This window comes from Aotus nancymaae, unplaced genomic scaffold, assembly GCF_030222135.1.
Source record: "Aotus nancymaae isolate 86718 unplaced genomic scaffold, 86718_ANA_hifiasm-v0.15.2.pri h1tg000029l, whole genome shotgun sequence".
NCBI lineage: Eukaryota > Metazoa > Chordata > Mammalia > Primates > Aotidae > Aotus > Aotus nancymaae.
This window is the reverse complement of record NW_026988442.1, coordinates 62,151,033-62,166,680: the sequence shown is the minus strand read 5'-3', so window position 1 is coordinate 62,166,680 and position 15,648 is coordinate 62,151,033. Positions and strand designations below refer to the sequence as shown.

The 15,648-nt window shown below is 36.9% G+C and overlaps 1 long non-coding RNA gene across 1 annotated transcript in view; it reads left to right on the top strand.

The window, feature by feature from the left end:
• Positions 1–1,849, top strand: part of LOC105720511 (uncharacterized) — a 237,082-nt gene extending 235,233 nt beyond the window's left edge. Inside the window, exon 3 of the long non-coding RNA XR_001108173.3 lies at positions 1,527–1,849. This is a non-coding gene — a long non-coding RNA (uncharacterized LOC105720511). The remainder of the gene's footprint in view (positions 1–1,526) is intronic.
• The last annotated feature ends 13,799 nt before the right edge of the window (positions 1,850–15,648 follow it).

Here is a 15,648-nt window from a genome sequence, read left to right as displayed (position 1 = left end):
TCTTTCTTTTTTTTTTTTGAGACAAAGTCTCTCTGTGTCACCAGGCTGGAGTGCAGTGGCATGTTCTCAGCTCACTGCAACATCTGCCTCTCAGGTTCAAGCGATTCTCCTGCCTCAGCCTCCCGAGAAGCTGGGACTACAGGTGTGTGCCACCATGCCTGGCTAATTTTTGTATTTTTAGTAGAGTTTCACTAGGTTGACCAGGATAGTCTCAATCTCTTGACCTCGTGATCCGCCCGCCTCGACCTCCCAAAGTGCTGGGATTACAGGCGTGAGCCACTGCATCCAGCTACGTATTCTCATTTTCTATTTCAGATAATTGTGTTTGGTCTTAAAAACACAGAACATATATATTAAACAAAATATTTATATGAGCTAATCAGTTTTATGCCCAGACATGTGGACTACTTGAAAAAATCAATTCCTCCCTAGGAGGAGAAAGGAATGATGGTTCTAGATTTTGCCTTAAGTCAATAGTTTCAAATACAGTTCTCCCTTGTACTGTCCTGAGGACCTGAATGCTCTGCGCTCATTGCAGGGTTAACTATGGAGGAGGTTTTGCAAATAGAGAGCTACTCTGTGAATTAAGTGCTGAAAATGATCTCAGCTACCCCAAATATGACCTATAGTTAGATTGCTCTCCCAATCACCTTGCAACAGATAGAGTTTCATTCCATGGGTTTGAGACCTTGAGGAGTTAAATATGGAAGGAGATGCAGTAGAGATTAGAAATGGGGGAGGGTATCCAGAAATGGCATGATGGGTGGATGTGACAACAGTGTGAAGTGTGTGAACAGCAAGAGGACAATTCCGTATGTCCAGGCTGGCAAGGAGGAACCCAATGAAGAAAGGTAGATGTGGAATTTGTGCAGGGTCTGCCCTAAAGAAGGGCTTGTGGAACAGCGAAGCCCCACATCCAGCACACTTTGTGCTTTCAGGAATCATGCAGTCAGAAGCCACCACTCATGAAGCACTGGCACTTTTCATGATTCTTTACTAAAATATCATGTGCCTCACAGAAGTAATATTTTTCTTTAAAATTCCTGTCCTGTCGACTTTGTCTCCTTAAACTTCCTATCACATCTTTGTAAAAAACTTTTTCCTACCAACTTTATTAGGCATGAATGTCAAAGTTATACCTGCCTTATAAAAAAGTTGAACAGTTTTTCTTGGCTTTTAATACTCTGAGACAATTTATAGAACATTGGGACTATCTGGTCTTTTTGGATTATTAGCATTTTTGCTTGACAAATCATAATTGTATAAATGTATGAGATATAATGTGATATGTCAATATCTGCATACAATTTAGAATGATGAAATCAAGCTAATTAACACATCTAGCAACTTATTTACTTGTCCTTTTTTATGGTGAGACATTTAAAATTTATACTCTTCATTATTTTGAAATACTATATGCAAGACATTCTTCCTGACTGTAGTCACCTTGCTATACAATAGATCTCAAAGTCCATTTTTCCTCTCTATCTGAAACTATGTAACCCATTTTCCTTCTATTTTTGCAGATACTTCTTCCCTAGACCATGTTTCCAGGCTCAGTGTGAAGCTGAACACTCTGCACAATCCCCCTGCCATGACAGCGAGCTATGAAGTTCATTACACATTCAGGGAGCAGACAGCACAGCTCTGCTTCCCTTTCTGAGCACCTAGGGTAGACTCCAATTATTCAGTGTGCCAGCCTGTTTCCAAGCCTACAATGTACAGTCCCTCTAGTACATAAACTCATTTTTTTTCTCAGAGAGCCAAGTAGAGACACAGCAGTTTTCTCCTCAAAATGTGTCGTAAATTCCAAAATAATCTCAAAACATTAAAGGCTATGTGCAGGAAGCATGCAGATGTCGAGTCCTTCCTTTGCAGAACTTTGCACCTCAGTCCACCAGCATTTCCTTGCTGCTTCTCCTGACTCTTATCCCCATGCACAGACCATGGACGATACCGCACCTGCGTACTTGTGTACTTCTTTCCAACAGCTGACCGAAATCCTTCCTACATGTTCAGGGTGGTGGGCAGAAAGATTTTCTCAGGCAACATTGTAGGGAAGCTGGCAGGGGACAGTTATATATATGGGGAGGGTCACATTCTACTATTGGTGAGTTTCTGTGGTCACAGGAAGTCAGGGCCAGTCGGAAATGGGAAGAAACAGTTCATGTTAACACAGCTGAGTGCAAGGCTATGCCCTAAAGACCTGCGATGCTCCAGGAGAGGTTCAGGATGCTTCCTTTTTGTCTTCCGATGAAACCAAAATCTACTATTCCTGTTTGGGAGTTTTGGGAAAGAGATGGCAGGTGAGGAGGTTAGGGCATAGATATGTTAATACTGCCACTATGAACCCCAAAGCACAATTTGCCATGATTGCTCTAAAAATAAGATAATAACCCGGATGTAGCTGAATATAGGCTACTATCTAGTTTCTCTCTTTTACAGTCTTTGGCTACCAGTGATCCTTTTTGCCTATCCCTTGGGGGACTTAGGAAGGACAAAGAAGAGACAAGAATCAATGTAACATTTAAACAACAGTGAAATTGTGCTGTGTAGCCATCTCAATGTGATGTCATAAGTAGCCTGCAATGGTAAATAAAGATGTTTTCTTTATGGCTGAAGCAAATGTGAATTTTATGCTGAGACCATGCCTCTGCGCTCAAGCCCCTACCATGGCTTAAAAAATAGTCTTTCTTTTTGCTATAAATTTTCTATATGGAGATAGGTGAAGTGAGCCATTATTTTCTTCTTCTGTTACTTTTTATGTTACATAATTTCAAAATGCGGGGAATTTTGTTGAAACACCACTCACTGCAGAGAATATAAGCTTACAAATTGAAATCTAAAAATCCCCCTGGTGTGTGGCATTGCTAAGAATGCACGAGAGGAAATTCTGTTGTGTAAAATCCCAGGGATATGACAAGTTTGACAAGATGAGCTTGATTGACCTTACTTCATGTGGTCACACAGGCAAATCTACCATCAAGGTTCTCAAAAATAGATAAAGCAGATGAGGAATGGCCCTCTTGAGATGAACACTGATTTGTTGTAACCTGAGTAAAAAAACTAAATCTGGGAGACCTTAAAACATTGTTTAATGAGTAAAATCATGCAATGTGAAGAATGATGGAGGATAGGGAAATATTTGGGGTTTCATAATTCCTCTATAAGCCCCACAGTAAAAATTACAAATCATTGTTGTTTAGTAAAAATCATATGCATTTAAAAAAAAATCAGCTGGGGTAGGAGGATGGGAGGAAATAAGCATATTCATTAAAATGTTTATTGGTGAGCTATGGCTGTTTTTCATGAGTCACTGACATCTATTCTAATACACAGACAAAGAAAAATCCTCAAAGGCAATGCTCAATGAGATCTTGGCAATATTTTTCACTTAGGAAGGATTAATTTCCATGAAGGGAAACTTCAAAAACATGAAATAATGAGCTCTAAATGTATGTCCTTGTCAGGCACGTTAGCATAAATGGCTTGGACTATTTCCTAGGGGAAAATTAGATGCTTGGTAGGATGCAGGTGTAGAGGGAGCACATTTGAATTGGTGTCAAGTTTGGGAAGAAGTGATTGGGCTTTAGGATTGGGTGAAGGCTGAATGATCCTCCGCTAACAAGCCTGGGTCAAAGACTGTGACCTGCAGAGAGAAAAAAACTGCAAAAAGGGAAGGAACTGGAGACCAACGTTGTGTATACCCTTCTGTCTGAGATAAAGCTAATTTCTCTTCCTGCTGAATCACAGACCTAAAAAAGCAAATTCAGTTATTTGTAGGCTGTGTTTCCCAGCCGAACTACTAAAACCGAATTCTATGATTACAAGGAGAGGGAGAAAGACACAGATTGACTTTTGGCATCTGAAAACACATGTCTCCCACTATTCAATTGTGACTGCTCAGAGAGAACAACTCTTTGTATATGGAAGCTGAGAGACTGTGGGAAAAATAATATGGTGAGGGGCAACAAGATGGCAGAAAGAAGGAGAGGAGTTCATAGAGATAAGTGATCAGAGAAAAGAAAAGCAAGAATTCAATGGTTTCCAAATGTCTTGTCTGTTTCTTCTTTTATCCTGTCTCTTCTCCACCTACCCTTCCATGACTGCTGCAGGTATATACATAGAGTACTTTAATTCGTGAGCATCTGTTTGCCTGATTTGAATTCCATATTCTCTAGGGGAAATTCTGTGATGCAATGAGCATAAAATGAGTTGCAGAACCATTGGTAGCAGCAAAGGTGGGGAGGGGGTCTCTTACCTGATGTGCTAGTTTGAAAACATTCTCTAATACTCTTGGCTCTCCTAATTAAGTGCTATCACCTCTGCAGATGGTAAAATTATGTATGTGTTTTGCTGAATTCCCTTAGCAAGGACGCTTTCATTGGGGGAGTTTAATGAGAATGATATTCTTTGAGGAAAAAAACAGTGGCTACTTATGATATCACATTGAGATGGCTATCACGACTCGATTGCTGTGGTTTAAATGTTACATTGATTTTTGTCTCTTCTCTGTCCTTCCTAAGTCCCCCGAGGGATAGGCAAAAATCACTGGTAGCCTTTTGCCCGTTCCCCCACTGGAACCTGTAAATTTAAGTCAATAAGATCCCACTGGAATCTGAACATTTAAGTCCAAGTAAATATCACCTGAAATTTTTGTTTTTTGTGTGTTTTTACATTTTGTTTTTAGACAGTCTCTCGCTCTGTCACCCAGGCTGGAGTGCAGTGGCATGATCTCAGCTCACTGCAAGCTTCGCCTCCCAGGTTCAAGAGATTTTCGTATTAGCCTTCTGAGTAGCTGGGATTACAGGCTCAGGCCACCATGCCCAGCTAATTTTTGTATTTTTAGTAGAGATGGGGTCACCATGTTGATTATGCTAGTCTCAAACTCCTGATCTCATGATCCACCCGCCTTGGCCTCTCAAAGTACTGGGATTACAGGCGTGAGCTACGGCATCCAACCAACATCACCTGAAAATTACTTTAAAGGGCTGTATGAATTTTTAAATTATGCTCAGAGATTGAGAATCATAATGAAAAAACATGTTTTTAAGGGAGATTTAAAAGGAGGAAAAGTTATCTAGTCCAACTCTAAACTCCCACCCTTCTCCATAATCAACACATTTACCATTTACCAAAAGCCAGAAACATACATAATCTCTACTAATTTTCAGGGAAAAATAAAAATTAATACAACAGTTACATAATTTATCATCTAAATTTGGACATTTAAAAAAATATAAGTGGATATTTTTTAAACATACATTAAAACAGGCATAACCTAGAACTGTCCTAAGGAAACTAGTTAACTAGAAGTATAGCCGCCCTACTTACCTTCATCCTATAGATGTGCCCAGTTAGTTCTGGAACCATTGCTGCAAATCCTTCTCCAGCTTGGTGGAGAAGCCACTATGGAGCTGGCACATTGCTGCTAAGTCAGCCTCTCCTTCAGCTCATAACTCATCATCTAATTGTGTTTCTACATTTTCAGAAAGTGAGACCCAGGAAAAGTAATCAAATTTCTCTCTACCTCACAGCAACCTATGCACTTTACTTCCCTTGTTTTTTATAAGTATCCATTCTATAGTTCCCAGATCCTCAGGAATGTTCCCCACGGCTTCCCTGAGATGAATTATAACATCAGTAACACTCCCAGGGATGTAGTTTCAAGAGTGTAATTTATTCCCTTAGCATTTAGTACGTATACTAATTTCTAGATCTCAAGAACTGATCGTCTTGAGTGCTGTCGTATTCAGAGTGATCCTCGACAATGAAGTTTTAATATTTCTTTCTTGATAATAGGAGATAAACTAAATATATCTTTCAGTGTACTCACAGAGGTAAAATCTTTAACAAGCACAAGTTAAGGAACTGTGGTTGTCAATATCGTTTCAAGGTGATGGCGTCTTTTTCTCCTTCTTGAACAGAGTTTAATGTTGTTAGTGTTCAGAGAGAAAGCTCTAACATTTAGGCTCTTGGCCCTGCTGAACTTCCTTCCCTTAGGAGCAATACCAGGAATAAACTCTTAGGAACAGAGGGACAAAGTAACAGTAAAGACTTAAGGGGTAATGCTTAAGGTGAGTCTTAAGAGACTGATTTTCCTCATCTTTTGAATCCTGCATAGACAGAGATCCCACAGCATTTAGGAGAATATTGAAAACTGGGAGCTTCTGCAGGATGGGTGAGGAATTTGTGTGGACTGGCACTGAAGGACCCCGAGTAACACGCTAAGGAGTTAAGACTTTATTCTGTGTCAACTAGGGAATAACTGAAGAAAGTTGAGTGAGAGAGAGATGTATATATAGTATTCACCTTTTGTAAATAAGTCAGGTGACTTTGATGAGCTGGATTGTAGGGTATAACATGATGCCAGAAAAGTAGCTAGGAGGCTCTTAGAAAAGCTTGAATAAGAGGACAGATCTGACTAAACATCTGACTGAGAAGACTGATGGAAATGCATGAATAAGCAAGAGATTCAGGTACTAAACTTATAGATGTAGGTTTCTGCAAAATAAAAATACGTAGTGAAACTATATAGAACCACTTAAGGAAGCACTGTATTACCAAAAATAAAAAAGAAGAAAATGACTAGCAGATTTATGGCTATAGAAACAGGACAATTGGTGGCATTCTAAACTGAGGTAAGGATTACTAAAGAAAGAGGGACTATTGGTAAGAAAGGGGTAAAAATAGTAAGTTAAATCTGAATGTATTAATTTCATTTGTTCATATGACACTGGACACAGATGTCCAGAAACTTATTAATAAGTGTCATCAAGGCCAATGCTCTTCTTTAAATGCATGAGAATACTAAGATTAAGAAGAATGAAGTAAATTTAGAAAGATGGCCCAAAGTCTTAAGAGCTGGACTTGAAACAGGAAGCTTCTGAGAGTCATTGGAGAATCTCTTTCTCTGAGCCAAAGCTTACCATGTCTTGCTCTTGTTTATTTAGTTAGTTAAAAGGAAAGTTGGTTGACTTAATAACAAGATTTTAGTTCCAGGAAGGATTTTGCTTGAATGTTGCCTTTTTGCCTAAGTTACTGCTATATACACTAGCTGTGTTTCAGCATTCATTGTATTAAGAAATTGTATAAATCCTGCTTTTGGAGCAAAATTCTATAAGAAGATGACACATCTCTGTGATGTCACAGGATCCAGAGAGGGTTTCTAAAGGTTATTGCTGAGGTAGTCATAATGTTCATTTTGGGTGTCCCCATTTCCTCTTTTGTTTTATTCTGTTCAGCTGTGTTGGAATCAAGCAGAGGAAGTAACCCAAAGTGCATCTGGTTTAGAAGGATTCTCGAACTTCCCTCTCCAACATCTGCCTTGCTATGGGACCATTCAAACAAAAGGCGACCTCACAAATAGCCCTTTGTCAAAGCTTGCAGCCTGTTTTTCTTGTGAGAAATGCCCTTTTGCCTAATGTGGGTGTTGAAACTGTCGCTCATCAAAAGTGAAGTGTTTGTTCCTCATGGGTGAGCACTAGTAATGGGAATGTGACTAGTTCCACAAAGTGAAGGCAGATGTTTGCAGAGAGGAGTCAACATTGAGAAAGATTTTTAGAATCACATAAAAATATTATTAATAAAATGTTACTTTTTTTTTTTGAAGAAACAAAAAGCCCACAGCTGATCTTTCAGGATTCTATGAGGGCTGTTTCTAAGACTTCAAAGGATATTTTTCACAGTTGTTTCAATCCCAATGATTCTAAAATGATGCTTATTTAAAGTTATGGTGACTCAATGACATTTCCTTGGTTGTTTTATTGTTTGAAGGTTATTAGAAAATGACAACATCTTGGTGTGCTGGGTTCAATTTTAGTCAGTAGTATATTTTCATAATTCCATTTTTATAAGTATCAAAACATGTTCTAGATATTTAGATTGATTTCATACAGTGGCTTTATTCAAGTTGGATGAGCCAAAAAGGACTTGCACATTTTAAGATGTTGGCTGTGACTTTTACCTTGTAAATCTCTTTGTCTCTGGCTTCTGCCCATGAATTTTTGCTTAGCCATGAAACATTGTGTGTTTATAATTTTGCTGTTGTTTGGTTTTACTTTGTTTTGTTGGCTGTAGTTAAGGCAAACCTAGATGTTTATATTTATTCAATGTATAACCTTGTTGTATTGGGATAAATTCTTTGGCTGACTCACTCCACACCAAATGAGCAAACATGTATATATCCACCCCAAAGCATGTCTCTACTTTAGGGGGATACAATCTTGGCCTGTAACAAGTCTTTCTTTCCACTTGTGACATCAAGGTTATGAGTCTCACAAGCACTTTAGTTGATGGAGTTCTCCACAATGTGTTGCAGGGCCTGTGTTCCTGCGTTAGCCTCTGTGAGTGGCATGCTTCCTGAATTGTGCACCAGTGGCTCCGAACTATTTGGTCACATGAGGGAAAGGAAGGGGAGACAGAGGGAAGGCTCTGTGATGATCTGATTCCCATGGAAGTTTTCCTTGTTTTGTTGCTGGGGCACTACAAGGAAAATGCTACTCACTCCTTTTAAAAAATCCCAGCTGCAGAGGAGTTGCTGACCACAACAGGGGTTGTTGCCAAAACACTCTACTGGAGTACTGCTGTGGCCTAGAAATAGTTGCAAATAATCAGAAGTTCTCAGAAAAAAAGAAAAATGAAAAATGAAAGCTCATGGAAATAGTTCAAGATAAAAGGAGCCTTATCTGTGGTTATGTATATACAAGCACAGTTTGTGGGTTTGGAGACCAAGGCCATACTTTTGTTCATACTGTTCAGGCTCTTTTGTTCTAGCTGGATTAGGAAAACTTTTTCTCTTGGCTTAGATGACATCAGGTCTTAACTGGTGGCTCTGTAGTATATTATTTTTAAAATGCACAAACTATAAAAAGGTAAGTTACAGTTAATAATTTAATTACCTTATTAGTCCATTCTCACACTGCTATAAAGAACTACCTGACATTAAGTAATTTACAAAGAAAAGCGATTTAATTGGCTAACAGTTCCACAGGCTGTACAGGAAGCCTGGCTGGGGAGGCCTTAGGAAACTTACAATCATGGCAGAAGGCAAAGTGGAAACCATCATGTCCTTCATGGCTGGAGCAGGAGAAAGAGTGAGAAAGGGGAAGTGCTACACACTTTGCAACAACCAGATCTCAGGAGAACTCACTCGCTGTCAGGAGAAGAGCAAGAGTGAAGTGTGTCCCCATGATCCAATTACCTCCCGCCAGGCTGCCCCTCCAACACTGGGGATTATTAATGGACACGAGATTTGGGAGGAGATGGAAATACAAACCATATCTGTTAGTTTTTATACAGAAGGTAAACTTTGATATCATAGCTGTGGTTAGAATATACAGGTTGTTCAGTTGTTTTGCTCTAATCCATGATGTTATGTCACTGTATTGCTGGAAAAATTTCTTCAGATCTCTTGTTTTCAATTTACTCTGATTCTAAACATGTCATTAATCCAAGCTTGTAAATGGAATATGGAATGAGGAGGAAAAAAGTGTTTAACTGGGTGCATCACTATTATTTCTCCAAGCTGTAAGCACGACCTTGGGATGATGACACCCGTGAAGAGGAGGATGAAAAGCTTCCTCCATAAAATATGCTGTAATAAGAGTAAAGTTTTTGTGAATGGGTACTTGGGGCTTTTAGGAAATTGATAAATAACATCCTTTTTTGTTTGTTCCCTGAATTTGGAAAAATAAGATAGAAACCAAACAAAAGAAGAATAAAAAATTACTTTCATTACTGATAAAGACTGCATCAGAGAATACAATTTAATATGTAGCCAAGTGGACATCTAATATTTTCTGTACTCCCCATAATGGATTCAGTCTAGCACTCAGAACTGTAGGCATTCCTCTTGTAGGAATGGGAGCAATCCACATGATTGAGAGCAGTACACAGTGCCCTCTCTGTACACATAGCCGTCTCTACAATAGATCAAAGCCCACAAGGTCTTCTTAAAACTCAATATCACATCAACTCATTCTTCCATACAAAAAGTATGGAAAAGATTGGGAATAGAGGCCAGAGGAAAGCATAGAAAGTCCATCATGGAAATATGAGGCAAGGGAGATTGAGACCCTTTAAACATTCATTAGCAGCATAAATATAGAAGTAAATTATAGTTGGTAAAAGGGAAAAAATATCAGCATCTTAGAAGTTCTAGGAATGAGCCTACTAGGTAAGGAGGTTAAAAATGGAGGAGGACGGCTCGATGCAGTGGCTCACACCTGTAATCTCAGCAGTTTGGGAGGCCAAGGCAGGTGGATCACCTGAGATTGACAGTTGGAGATCAGCCTAACCAACATGAAGAAATCTTGTCTCTACTAAAAATACAGAATTAGCCAGGCATGAGGCGCATGCCTGTAATCCCAGCTACTTGGAAGGCTAAGGCAGGAGAATCGCTTGAACCCCGGAGGCAGAGGTTGTGGTGAGCCAAGATGATATCATTGTACTCCAGCCTGGGCAACAAGAGTGCAAAACTCCGTAACAAAAGAAATAAAAAAAGGAAGAGGACAAGAGAAGGTGGTGATTAAATACCAGCAAAAGGGCCACCTTTGCTGGTTCCGATGGACAAGTAGGAGGCTGAATTAATTTAAGGGGCTAAGAGTTTAAAGGTTGGAGTCCAAGTTCTGTTGAGGGACAAATCCAGATGGCCCTCACTTTTTTCACATTTAAAACCTCTAAAGGGCTGCACCCTAGGAGAAAGGATAAGCTAAAAGTAAACAGATTCTCACAGAAAATGTAACTTATTTTTGAATTCTCTTAATTTTTATACTTAAATTGAGATGATTCCAAATTGCATGTGCTCACAGGCATGTGGCAGAAATAAACAAAAATACTCCCTAATGGATGATAACACCATATTAGTCCTGCATTTACTTTCACAAACAATCAATATTACAAATACAATTTCTGGCAGATAATGAAACATTCATATAAACACAGAGACAAGATAACATGAATTGAAACTCTGAACACTAGAAATAGATCCTCAGGTTTCCAAACATTGGTGTTATCAGATACAGACCTTAATAAACTATACTTCGTACTGCTCAATAAAAAAAGAGAGAGGATATGGAGAATTATGTCAAAAGGAAAAAATTAAAACTTTACAAAAAATATTGAAATTTTAAATTTTAAAAATACAGTAAACCAAATTAGGCACTCAACGGATGGGTTTAGTAGCAGATGAGTTGCACCTAAAGAAAGAATTGGTAAAATAAGATACAGGCCAGGAGAAAATATTCAGAATGAATAGAAAGACTGGAGGGATGGAACATAGAGAAAAGAGGATAACAGAGTACACAATGAGAAGGTAAAATATTTGTAATTGACATCTCAGAAGAAAAGGAGAGAGAAAACGGGGGAAAATAAATATTATAAAGAGAATGGCTAAGAACTTTTAAAGAACTGATGAATGACACCAAGCCTCATCCATAAACCCTGAAAACCCAATGCAGCATAAATAAAAAGAAGGCATATCTAGATAAGTAATTGTAAAATTATTAAACAAAAGCAACAAGAAAAACTAAATTGTTTAGGGACAGGATTGTTGTTACTGTTGGTGGTAAAAAGACAAATGTAAAGGAAAAATAATAAGGCTGAGAGGTGATCTATTTAACATAAACTACGCAACTAAGAGGAATTATACCTTTAAAGTGTTGAAAGAAAATAACTGCCAATTCATAAGCTGATATTTAGTGGGAATAATGCTTATATAAAAAGGTGAAGTGAAAATATTGACGTGCTTCTTCATCAGCAGGTCCAAAATGAAATAAATATTAAAGAGTATACTTTAAGCAGAAGAAAAATGACTATCTGGAAGCTCAGAGGTGCTTCCAAGAGCAACAAAATGATAAATACATCATCCAAGAAATTAATACTCTCTATACAAAATAATAAAGTCTGTCATTTAGTATTTATACATGACAGATTTAAAAATAAATGAAACCATGTCATATGATATGGTTAGGCTTTATGTCCCCACGCATATCTCTTTTTGATTTGGAATCCCCAGGTATTGAGGGAGAGACCTGGTGGGAGGTGATTGGATCATGGGAGCGGTTTCCCCAATGTGTTCTTGTGATAGAGAGTTATCATGAGATCTGATGGTTTTATAAATGGCAGTTCCCCTGGTTTTTTTTTCTTTGTCTCTCCAGCTGCCTTGTAAAGAGATGCCTGCTTTCCCCTTTGCCTTTCATCATGATTGTAAGTTTTCTGTGGCCTCCCCAGCCATGCATAACTGTGAGTCAATTAAACTTCTTTATAAATTACCCAGTCTTGGGTAGTATCATTATAGTAGTGTAAGAACAGACTAATACATCATATACATTGGGAGAATCAAATAAAAATGATGTATATTGAGATTTTTACATTGACTAGGACATAAGTAAATGTTCCAATGAATTTAGACTTTCTTAAGCTCTAGGGTAAGAACTGAAAGAAGAGTAAAGTAGGACCTAACTTCCAACCTATTGAAGGAAGTAAGAAAGTAGTAGAAAATAATATAAAAGAAGACAAGAAAAAAGGAGAGAAACCCAAATCCAAACAAAACAAAAACAGAACATGTGGGATAAATAGTAAGAAATAAATAATATGATAGATTTAAATTTTACATGCAAAGGTAAGGTTGAATAGCTAAAACACTTCTGAGAAAGAGAAATGTGAGAGGTATCATTCTACTCAATTTGAAGAATTATTAGATAGTGTAGGTAACAATACTGTGCAGCATTTGTAAAAGGATAGATATAGGTCAATGGAACAGAATAGAGAACCCAGAAACAGCTCCACAAAGTACAGCCAACTGATTTTTTATAAAGGTGCAAAAGCAATTTAATGAATTAAGGATAATCTTGTCAATAAATGCTACTGGAAAAATTGGATAACCATAGCTGTCTCCCCTCCCTGCTAACCTTCACAACCCCACCTCCACAAAAGGAATCTAAACCTCATAAAAAGTTAATTCAAAATGAATCAAATTTTAAATGTAAAACTATAAAGCTTATAGAAGATATCATAGGATAAGCTCTTCAGGACCTATGACTTGGTGACAAGTTCTTAGACGTGACACTAAAAGCAAGATCTATAAAAGAAAAGTATTCATAAATTGTTCTTCATCAAAATTTAAAACTTCTGCTGTGCAAAAGACTATGGTGAAGAAGATGAAAGGGCAAGGACAGACTACGAGAAAATATATGCAAACCACATATCTGTGGGATTCCTTAGACTCAACGGTATGACAATAAACAATCTAATTAGAAAATGAGCAAAATATGTAAAGGGGTATTTCACCATACGGGATATAAAAGTGACAAATAAGGACATGAATAGATGTTCAACATGACTGGCCATTAGGGAAATGAACATTAACAGCAAATGGCACATTACTGCACACCTATTAGAATTGTTAAAATAAAAAATAGTAAAATCCTAATAATTCCATTTTTAAAATGGGCTAAAAGCTGAAATAGAAATTTCTCCAGAAAAAAAAAAGACATACTAATGGCCATCAAATATATGAAGAGTTGCTCAACATCACTAATCATTAGGGAAATGCAAATCAAAATTAAAAGTAGATGGCATTTCATACCTATTAGGATGGCCATTACCAAATTTAAAAAAAAAGCATGGTGAGAATGTGGAAAATTGAAACAGTTGTGCACTCTTGCTGGAAATGCAAAATAGGCACTATGCAAAACAGTATGGAAGTTCCTCAAAGTATTAAATATAGTGCTACCATATGATCCAGATATCCTAATTCTGGCTATTTATCTAATAAAGAATGAAATCAGAATCTCAAAGAGATTCAGTACTATTCAAAATAGTCAAGATTAGAAACCACCTAAATATTCATTAATGGATGAATGAATAAAAAAATTATATATACATACAATGGAATAATATTCAGCCTTAAAATAGAGGGAAATCCTTCAATGTGACAATATAAATGAACCCTGACAACATTTTGCTAAACATAAGTCAGTAACAGAAGGACAAATACTGCATCATTCTACTTATATGAGATATCTAATATAACGATACTCATAGACTAAGTGTGTAGAATGATGATTACTAAGGCCTAGGGAAGAAGAAAGTGTGAAATTGCTAATCAACGGGCATAAAGTTTTAATTATGAAACCTAAATAATTTCTGGAGATCTATTGTACAACATTATAGAAAACAGCACTATTTGTTCACTTAAAAATGTGTTAAGAGGGTAGAGTTTACATTAAATGTTCTTACCACAGTGAAATAAAAACTTTAAAAATAGTGACAATATCAAATATTGGCTAGCATATAGGGAAATAATATTTCTCATACATAGAAATGTAGTCTAGTAAAGCCACTCTGAAAAATAGTTTGGCAGTTTGTAAAAAATTAAACATGCATTTACTATTCAAACCAGCAATTGCGCTGTTGGGCATTTATCCCAGATAAATGACAATATATATCCACAAACTACTACACATGATTGTTCACAGCAATTTTGTGTCTAATGCCCCAAACTGAAAACAACAAAAATGCTGATAGACGAAAACCAAGCTCAGAATATTGTATACTGTATAATTTTACTTTAATCTCAGAATGACAAAATTATAAAGATAGAAAACGGATTAGTGATTGTCATGGATTAGAGATGGTGAGGTGAGGGAATGAGTGAGACTATGAAGGGGAAGCATTGGGGAAATCTCTGTAATGATGGAAGAGTTTCCTGTTTTGATTGTAGCCTTGGTTGCACAAATCACATGTGAGGAGGTTACATACTACACACACACATTGTGACAATGTCAAATCTTTGGTTTTGGTATTAGACTAAAATAATATAAGATATAAACTGAGTGAGGCGTACAGGAACTCTTTCTGTACTATCTTTGTATTTTTCTGTGAATCTATTGTTATCTTAAAATATAAGGTAAAATTCTCCACAAATGTATTAGTAATTACATTAAATGGAAAAGGATTGAATGGTCCAATTATAAGACAAAGATTGCCGGATTACATTTTTGTTTTTAAAAGCCAAATTCTGTTTATAAGAGATGTTTTTAAAGCATTAGGATATAGGAAGTTTGAATAAAAAATGATATAATTGGTAACCAATGAAAGGTGTTATAAAAATATTAATATCAAAGTAGATTGAAGCAAATACTGTTTATGAACTCTCACATGGTTTGGGAGGTCTGTTTTTTGAGTATTTGCTTAGTGTTGTAGAATCAGCCAAACCAGAATATCACTACAACTGAGATAAAGAGAAAATAAAAATTTATACTTCATTAATGGTGGAACAGAACTATTGCATTCGCACACACACACATACACCCTACATACACCATGTTGCAAAAATTGACTTTAACATCAAGTTAATTTTTAAGTAACTAAAAAAAATGGTAGTACATTTTCGTAGTTCATCTCGTTACTATTTCAGTTACTCTCACCAAGTTATTCTATACACTTGGTGTTCTTATTTTCTTTCTTTTCTTTTCTTTTTTCTTTTCTTTCTTTTCATTTCTGATTCTGTTCCCATGTACCCTGTGGAATGAGTGTGCAGTCCTTTCCTTTTGGGAATAGTATATATATATATATATATATATATATATATATATATATATATATCCTATTGTTCTAAAGTTGCCTATTTATCCTCTCATTTTA